The sequence below is a fragment of the Rhinopithecus bieti genome, unplaced genomic scaffold (genome assembly GCF_001698545.2).
Source record: "Rhinopithecus bieti isolate Rb0 unplaced genomic scaffold, ASM169854v2 scaffold_15776, whole genome shotgun sequence".
NCBI classification, from domain to species: domain Eukaryota; kingdom Metazoa; phylum Chordata; class Mammalia; order Primates; family Cercopithecidae; genus Rhinopithecus; species Rhinopithecus bieti.
In genome coordinates, this window is record NW_016808836.1 from 1,401,829 (window position 1) to 1,411,181 (window position 9,353).

Below are 9,353 nucleotides of genomic sequence, written 5' to 3' on the forward strand. Positions count from 1 at the left end.
AGAGCATTGCCTCTGCCTGAGCCACTTCTGCCCCAACCTGGCATCTGCTTGGGGAAGGCTGCACCAGGGCAGAGACTTGCGTGGTGAGCTTAGCTCACCTGCAGGTGAAGGTCAGTGCACACTGGCCACCCGGGACCACGTTTTCCAGAATCCTTCGGCAGTCCCATGATGCTCTCGCAGTCAGCAGATCTCATTGGCTGGCAGAGGAGAAACTTGTCAACGTCACTTGGGCATCTTAACAGTGGGCTCCTAAACTCGGCTGTGTGCGCTGTGCAGATGTCAGAGGCACCCTGTGTGGGCAAAGCCAACTGCTTGCCCGCCTCTCTAGCTCCAAAACTACAATACCCAGAGGCCTCTGCGGTCACTTCCACTACGTACCCTACACACCTTCCGTGTGTCGCGTTAACGTCAGAAGCACTTCTGGTCGCTGGTCCCGGCTGGTTAGGCTGGTTGGCACCCAGGGAGGCCTCCCTCCAGGTCTTCCCTACACCTCCGCACCTCTACCTGACCGGCTTCAGGATCCGCACCGTGCACCCGCATTCCGTGAGTGCCCTATAGGCAGGCAGCATGCCCTGTGCGTCCCTGTGTTACTCACGGGGACTCAGGCTGGGAGCCATAGATCTGTCTCGGAACTCGGGCGCTCTCCTGTGGGCACCTCCAGGCCGTTTTCCTTTCACTGGAGCCCACAGGGTTAGAGACAAACCCTCACTCTGTTGCTTGGGGACAAGGGCTTCACTCCCTGGCCCGAGCTTGGGGCTGAGCTTGAGGGTGCTGGGTCATCCTGGGCCCCCTGTGGATAGGAATTGGCTGCCCTAGTGATTTCTGTGACATCGTCGACCCCAACTGTGGGGCTCTGGAGCGGACTCCGCTTCACCTTGTGGGGAGGGGGTTTCCACCTGAGAGTCAAAAAAGAGGTGAGAGTTACCTGTAATTCCATCTTGGATGTCAGCAGGATGGATCCCGTTACCTTTTCTTGCCCTGGAGGCTGCCTTGTTGGTACTAGGGAAAGTTCATTCCTAGTTCTGGAAGAAGGGCTCATTCGAACAGGAGTCCTCCCTCAGCATTCCTTTCTGCTCCATCCGTACCGCAGTCATTCATGAAGTAGTTAATTGTAAACACACAAGGAATGGTTTAAATGAAAGTACAGAGACATGTGCACTTAATTGTTCAGTGATGTGGATGAAAGGCAGGGACAGCAGAGATGCCTGCAATTTCAAGTGGTTGGGGAGGACTCCCAGAAGTAGGGCTGTCTCAGCTGCCCCTGACCAGTTTGTTATCTTGGAGATGCTGGGAAAGGCGTTCCAGTGGGAGGCGGAAGGACGCCTAGTCTCGGAGGCTGGGCTCTTGCTAGTGTAGAAGGATTATGGTGGCCAAGGGCCTTCTTAAGGTTGATTTTTAAATATGCATAGGTGAAGATACAGACTAGCTATTGACACATAGAACAAGGAGAAGCTTGATATAGGCTAACTTGAATTTTACATTTGAGAGCATTTTCAGCTTCTGGAAATTGGGACATTTCACCCAAAATTCCAGATTCCCTGCTTCTTTGAAAATAAATCTGCTTTAACTCTGCACTATTCTTGTTTTTTTGAGATGTGGTTTTGCTCTTGTTGCCCAGGCTGGAGTATGATGGCATGATCTCCACTCACTGCAGCCTCTGCCACCTGGGTTCAAGCGATTGTCCTACCTCAGCCTCCTGAATAGCTGGGATTTACAGGCCTGCACCAGCACACCTGGTTAATTTCCTTGTAATTTTTTTTTAGTGAAGATGGAGTTTCACCATGTTGGTCAGGCTGGTGTTGATCTTCTGACCTCAGGTGATCCACCCGCCTTGGCCTCCCAAAGTGCTGGGATTACAGGTGTGAGCCACCTCACTTGGCCAGTCTGCACTGTTCCTTAGTGTCAGACAATTTGAGCCAAACAATGCCTTTCTCATTTGGATATGACCTTCTGGGTCTAATTTTTGTATTTTTGGTATAGCCAAGGTTTCAACATGTTGGCCAGGCTGGTCTCGAATTCCTAACCTCATGTGATCCATCTGCCTCAGCCTCCCAAAGTGCTGAGATTACAGGCATGAGCCAGCGCTTGTCCTTGCCTGGCTAATTCTTTGTATTTTTGAAGAGACAGGGTTTCACCATGTTGGCCAGGATGGTCTTGGATCTCCTGACCTCATGGTCTGCCCGCCTCAGCCTTCGAAAGAGCTGGGATTTCAGGTGTGAGCCACTGTGCCCGGCCTCAGTGTAGCTCTTTATCAAAGTATTTATGTAGGAAAAATTAATCAAAGGGCACAAGCATTTCAATCCTTAGGTTGTTTAAGATGAAATCTGTGACTGGAAGAGTGCCAGACACACATGAAATGTTTCCTGCATGAAGGAACCACAACTGAATAAACAAATTTGAAGGAACTAAGTAACAAATGATTTTCTGTTGTTTGTTTTGGTATATTATTTTGGGAATGTATTAATTACGTATGTCAAGGGTGTTGGGAAGAATTTCCAGATACTCTAATATGCATGACAGCTTTATCATACAAAATAAAGCAAGGCTATCTTAGGAAATTAGGTATCACTGCCAAGGACCTTTACATGAGAGGATAAATTAAAATTACTATTAACTTTGTAACGATCAGATGGACTGGCAGGCAAGTTGTGTCATTTTTTCTCAGCATTTTTTCTTTTCCTTGATTCAGTAAAACAAACTTAAATGCCAGCTATCTGCAGAACACTCACTAGACTATGTTTAATGATATGTGAAACACAGCCTGCACACTCACAGATCCTTGCCACAGTTCCCGTCCTCTCAAAACTTGTGTTGCCTGGCGCAGTGGCTCACGCCTGTAATCCCAGCACTTTGGGAGGCTAAGGCCGGCAGATCATGAGGTCAGGAGATCCAGACCATCCTGGCTAACATGGTGAAACCCCGTCTCTACTAAAAATACAAAAAAATTAGCCGGGCCTGGTGGCGGGCGCCTGTAGTCCCAGCTACTCCGGAGGCTGAGGCGGGAGAATGGCGTGAACCCGGGAGGCGGAGCTTGCAGTGAGCCTGCACTCCAGCCTGGGTGACAGAGCGAGACTCCGTCTCAAAAAANGACTCCTGCCTTAATCTCCAAGGCCCGGCTACTCCGCATCTCAACACTCCTTTCTGCCCTATGTGCAAAGAGAGACAGAGGCGAGTCCGAGATGGAGGCAATGTGACCACACGTGGCACTGACGTCCCCCAAGAGCAGATAGAGTGAGCGTGTGTCTTTGAGGCCATATGGGGCGATGCCGAGACGGGCAATGATGGAGGTACCCTGAACCACCTCCCTTGCACCCAGCAAAACCCAGTCCTTTGGCCCCCTGACATCCGTGGCAGCGAAAATATTCAGTGCTTGCAGGCACTTTCCTCAGGAGCAGAGGAACTGGATGACCCTCAGGAATGAGAAAGTGCAGGTGGGATGCAACACTGCCTTTTCCAGAAGGCAAAGGTGAGTCACGCTGGTGTCCTCTCCTGCTCTTCCTGGACCGACCAGGCAGACAGCAGTTGGGACATGGAGACCAAGGGAGCTTCCCCGTCCCAGACAGGTATGGAAGCCCAGAGCTCCAGGATCATCACACCTGCCCAATCAACCAGAAATAGGTTTGCAGAGGGAAGCAGTCATGAAATGGCCCCCCACAAAGTTTGTCCCTGATGGACTGGGAAGTGATCTTTGTTGAAGACACTGAGCCAGACGAAGAAGCCTCAAGGCTTGTCCAAAATTGGGCAGACAGAGCAGAGGCCAGAGCCCAGGCAGGATATGGCAAATGCAACCATCACGGGCATCCGGGGAGAAGTGCAAAACGGGTGACTTGGACAGACAGGCCAGCGTTTGTGTGACAGAGATGCTTGCCCCATGTCATTGCCGGCTTCCTTCTCCGTTCCTGTGTCGAGCTGTGGCTAGATTACTCAATGAGGGCGGAGGGCGAAAGGAGTGAGAACCGTCTTCTTGAAGGTCTGTGGGCACCCTCCTGCGGGTGGACAATGAGCACCGGGGAGGCGTTTGTCCTTGGCTGGGGTGTGGTCCTCTGGATCCTAGCAGAGGCGGCTCAGAATGGAAAGGGGATGAAAACACTGTGGGGCAGGCCGGAGACTCGGAGCCCTGATACCCAAGCACTGCCACGGAGGGCTCCTTGAGCCCTCCTTTGCCAAGCCTCAGGGACGAGTTTCTGAGACAACTGTGGGAATCACTGTGACGGGACAGTCAGCTCGCGCTTCGCGCATGCGCATTGGCTGGTCCGACTCGCGCTCTGCTCCTGGAAGTCAAACTGTGGCCACTTGAGGCGGCTGCGTGGCGGCAGGGGGCTACTGCTGCAGCCGCGGTGGCGGCTAGATCTGGGGTCCAGTAGGGGACAGCGTGGGAGAGGGGGCCGCGGGCGTCCCACGGCCAAAATCCTCAGGAGTCCTGTCTTCAGGACCTCCTGGAGCCGACTGCCACCGGTGGAGGGGGAGCCTCAAGGCGCCTGCTGGGGTCTCAGGACTCCTCTTCAGATGCGATTTTGGACCCCTCTGAGTGAGAAAGGATGGGCTCACCGCATCTGGTGAGGCAGGCAGGGCCTTGCTGCAGCGCAGAATGATCCTATAGGCCTCAAGGCGTGGTGTCAGCTGAAAATTCACTGACCCATGAGCCCTCTGCCTCCCTCCTCCTTTGAAAGAGCAGTGGCCTGCCCGGCTTCTAAAAGCCCTGGGGCTCCTGCAAGCCGACACCGCTTTCCAGCACACGTGCACACAGGGACAGGGGCAAATCCGAGGTGGAGCCAATGCAACCACACATCGCACTGGTGTATCCCAGAGCAGATGGTGTGAATGTGTGACACAGAGGGCATATGGGCAATGGCGAAACAAACGATGGTGTCCACGCATGTGCCTGGTGGAAGGGGGGCACAGGTGACCTTTCCATCAATGCCAAGGAAAATCGAAGAACACCTGGGAACCAGGAAGGGGTCTGTGCCTGAGCCCAAGCCACATTTTGAAATGCCTGCCAAAGGAGCAAAGAGGGTTCTGCAAAGTTCACCCCACTCCCCACACTTCACCGCCCAGGTAGCCCCGACGCAATCTCCCCTGCGCCCAGCCCCAGGCCCAGCCCAGTCCCATTGGTTCCTCGACATTCCTTACAGCCAAAAGATTCAGTTGTGGGATGCAGCCCACCCAGGAGCAAAGGAGAGGATGTCCCTCAAGAATAAGACAGGAAGTGCAGAGGAAATGCACTTTCCTAGAAGCCAAGGCCAGCCACTGTCGCCTACCGCTCATTCTAGGCAAACTACGCAGCCATCAGGGGAAACATGGAGACCGAGGGAGCTTCCCTGTCTGAGACAGGTATGGAAGTTCAGAGCTCCAGGGTTGTCAAAACTGCCCAAGCAACCAGAAGCAGGTTTGGAGAGAGAAACATTGATGACACGGATCTCCACGAACTTTCTCCCTGATGGACTGGGAAGTGTTTTTTGTTGAAGGCATTGATCCAGACCAAGAAGCACCTAGACCCCTCAAAACAGGGCAGACAGAGCAAGAGGGAGGACAGAGCAGAGGCCAGAGCCCAGGCAGGATACAGCACAGTTTTACCACCACGGGCATAAGGAAAGGAGTGCCAAACGGGTGAGTTGTCCAGAGAGTCCAGCGTCCCAGTACAGGGATCCTTGCCATGTCCCCTTTCCTGCTTCTTTTTAAGATTGTGTCCTGATGTGGTTTCATTTCTCGGAGAAGAGCCATGAGGAGATAGAACCATCTTCTTTGACTTAGGTTTGCTTCCCTCCTGCAGGACAATGAACTCCTGTGGGGCTATTTGTCCTTGGCTGGAATGTGGTCATCTTGATCCTAGAAAAGAGGCCACTCAGGATAAGGATGAGATTTCAATTTCTCCGGGACTGGTGCCTCTCCACATGTGGTCGAAGCCTTCACAAACCCAAAGTGGAACCGCAGCGAAAAGGACTGACAACCTGCCACGTGACCCAGCCAGAGACGCAGAAGAGGCTCAGTAAAGACAGGCAGACATGCCAGAAGTTGCTTTGTGGTGCATAGGGCACATTCACCCCAACACTTACCCGCACACGGGCGCACAGACAGAGAGACAGAGAAAGTGAGAGAGAGAGACAGAGACTGAGAGACGCAGAGAGAAGAAAGAATGTGATACACACCCACAGATACACAGCAGCGGCACAGAAACACCCCCCCCAGGCAATCCCTGAGACTGTGGGGTTTTGCTCTTTAGGAGAACGACTCTCGGGTGAGAGAGCAGTCCACGGGCACACAGGCAGACCTGTCCTCGAGATCACGGGGGGTACGACTTTTGGGGGGACTCACCGGATCACCGTCCAGGCAGGCCTGAGGCTGGGATGCCGCGCTGCTTTCCTTGGACTCCGTCTGTTTCTGCATCCTGGTAGGCCCTCTGTGTATCGTGGTGTCCCAAAACGGTTTTGTCGATCCCTTGGATTGGTGAGGCTGGCGCCTCGACACCGACGCACTGCCACGGAGGGCTTCTGCTTTGTCGGGGCTCAGGGAGTCGTCCTCAGCCAACCATTGGAGTCACTGTGACAGGAGAATGGGCTTGCGCCTCGCGCATGCGCATTGCCCAGGCCGACTTGTGCTTTGCTCTTGAAAGTCCGGCTGCGGCCCCTTTACACAGGTTTGCCAACGCATGTGCGGGGGCTTCTGTGGCAGTCGCGGTGGCGGCTGAAGTGGGGATGTAGTAGTGAGCATTGTGGGAGTGGGGGCTGCGGGCCTCCCAGAGTCGGCTCCGCGGGAGTCCTGTCCTCAGGACCTCCTTGAGCTGACTTCTACCGGTGGAAAGGAGATTTAGGGCGCCAGCTGGAGTCTCCGGACTCACAGGCTGGAGTGTATTGGTGTGATCATAGCTCACTGCAGCCTCAATCTCCCAGGCTTAAGCGATTTTCTTGCCTCAGCCTCCCAGGTACCTGGAACTACAGGCATGTGCCCCCACACTCAACGACTTTTCTTCAAAAACATTTGTGTATGAATGGGGACTTACTATGTTGCCTGGCTCATGTTAAGCTCCTGGGCTCAAGCCGTCCTCCTGCCTTGGCCTCCCCAAGTGCTGAGATTAAGGTGTGAACTTCGCATGCAGCTAAATTCTTATATCTTAAATCCCCACCTCCCACAATAAGCAGATGTTAGTCCTGCTTATTTTATAACTTTTTGCTGTTCATGTCTCTTTTTGTCCCTGGACACAGTGATTAGCAACCTCCTCTCCACCAAATTTCAAGTCATTAAGGGCATTATGCTGTGTCCCAGGAGTGGCCCAGGCTTCAAGGACATGCTGCTCTAACCTAGGCCTGCTGAGGAGTACAATTCATCTTGTTTTTCTGTGTTCTTTAACAACCTTCCTGAGCTCTTCTAAGTCAGTCCATCTTGCCACAACTGGGAAGAATCAAGAAACTCTCCAAGAAAATGTTTATCAACCTTCCTGTTGGCAGGTAGAAGACAGGTCTGCTGACCATGGCAGGCCTGGCAGCACGGGACAGTGAGCACCCCCCACCATGTTTGCTATTCACTGCATGTTCCACCTGAACTTTCCCGTCTGCTCAGTGAGTCTTGACAGTGGGGTAAAGGAGACTCATGCTCAAAGACCAGGGCTGACCCTCTCTGAATACAACTCCTTGACCTAGTTACTGTCACCGTGGTTTTGTCTTCAGGGACCAAAAGATACAATAAGAATTTGTTCCTTTAATCGTCCTGTTGATGCACAAAATACTTAAATGCTTATACATAGGTCTGCTCTTTTGCACCACAGAGCAGTAAGGGAAAGTCCCCACAATAAGAGTGCCTTTCACCTGAGCTGCTACGTGTGACAGTTAGGCAGCTAAAGGTTAAAAAAAAATCAAAGCTCCCCAAATGTTGTGGGTATGACAGCTGGTCCAACTTCACGGTCTGTACTTTCCCTCTCTAACAGCATGGATAAATACAGAGATAACTAGCAACTGATACCCTAGTGTGCCAAGCCATTGATGTATCTGTGTGATTAAAAACCAGCATTTAACCATACCCTAGATACATTAAAAATCAACCCCACACTCATTGTAATCAAAGTAATCAAAGTAATTCCACTTTGCTTCCAGATGGCAGTTACAACTGGAAAGGAAATACCTAGTTTACAGGAGGCATTAATACTTACGTTGTTGCAGAACCTGAACACTTATAAGAAAGTATTCTGGACTTTCTGACCTGGATACTAACAAATAGTGAAAAATATGTATCTAAGAATACACTTGGAACAGAAATGTGAAAAACCCAAAGTAAGAGATATTATGAAGGATCAAATATAAAATGACCCACTGCTAAAGAGGCAACAAAGAAAATTGTAGAAGAAAATGACAAAAGGTACTATGCCTTAGTGGGTTTGTGCTACTATGTAACAAAATACACTAGACTGGGTAATTTCTGAAGAACAGAAATGTATTTCTCACAGTTCCCTAGGCTGGAAGTCCAAGATCAAGGTGCCAGCAGGATTGGTGTCTGGTGAGGGCCTGGTCTCCGCATCCAAGATGGCGCCTTGTGCACTGTGTCTTCAGGAAGGAATGCACTGTGTCCTCACGTGGCAGAAGGAGGAAGGGCAAAACAGGGGAAGCCCACTCCCTCCAGTCCTTGTGTAAGAACCCTAAACCCATTAGTGAAGACTCTCCTTTCATGACTGAATCACTTCCTAAAGGCCCTACTTCCTAATCCTGTGACATTGCTGATTAATTTTAGGGGGACACATTCAGAGTATAGCACCCTATATTCAATTTCTTAAAAATTATTTTGTTGTTTTGCTTTTCTGTTTTTCAAACGGCTTAAAGTGAGACTTATTTTTGGATTCATCATAATCCTTGGCTCATAACATACCTTGGCTCCTATTTCATGCTTGTCTGTGCCTGGGCCTCTATGTAAATATATTTGAATGTATTTGAGTAATACGGTAATCACTTGTGAACCCACAACACAACCCAAGAACTAGGGTTCTGATCCTAACATCTGCTCCTCCTTTGTCCCTTTTCCTGATTTACACCCTTCAGCCCCAGAGATAACTACTACCCTGAATTTATGTTTAGGATTCCCTTCCTTTAAAAAACAATTGTTTTATTGCATATATATGATTGCCCTAAATGACATATTATTTAGTTTTTTAAGAGTATAATTTATTTACCCATCTCCTATTAATTTACCCATTCTCCTATTAATGAACATTTGGCTTATTTCCAGATTTTTGTGATTATGAATGACATTACAGGAGCATTTCTTTTCTTTTTTTACTGCTTATGGTACATATGGGCAAGAGTTTCTCCAGGACCTGTGGTAGAGGAATTACTGTGCCATAACATATGAGTATGCTCATTTTTATAAGATAA

At 50.4% G+C, this 9,353-nt stretch overlaps 1 long non-coding RNA gene across 1 annotated transcript; it reads right to left on the minus strand.

Moving 5' to 3' along the window:
• Positions 1-36: 36 nt before the first annotated feature.
• LOC108539088 (uncharacterized) lies at positions 37-6,441 on the minus strand. The gene is made up of 3 exons (XR_001888274.1): positions 6,313-6,441; positions 926-1,070; positions 37-290 (listed from the first exon to the last, which is right to left on the minus strand). It is a non-coding gene; the product is annotated as an uncharacterized LOC108539088 (long non-coding RNA).
• Positions 6,442-9,353: the final 2,912 nt, after the last annotated feature.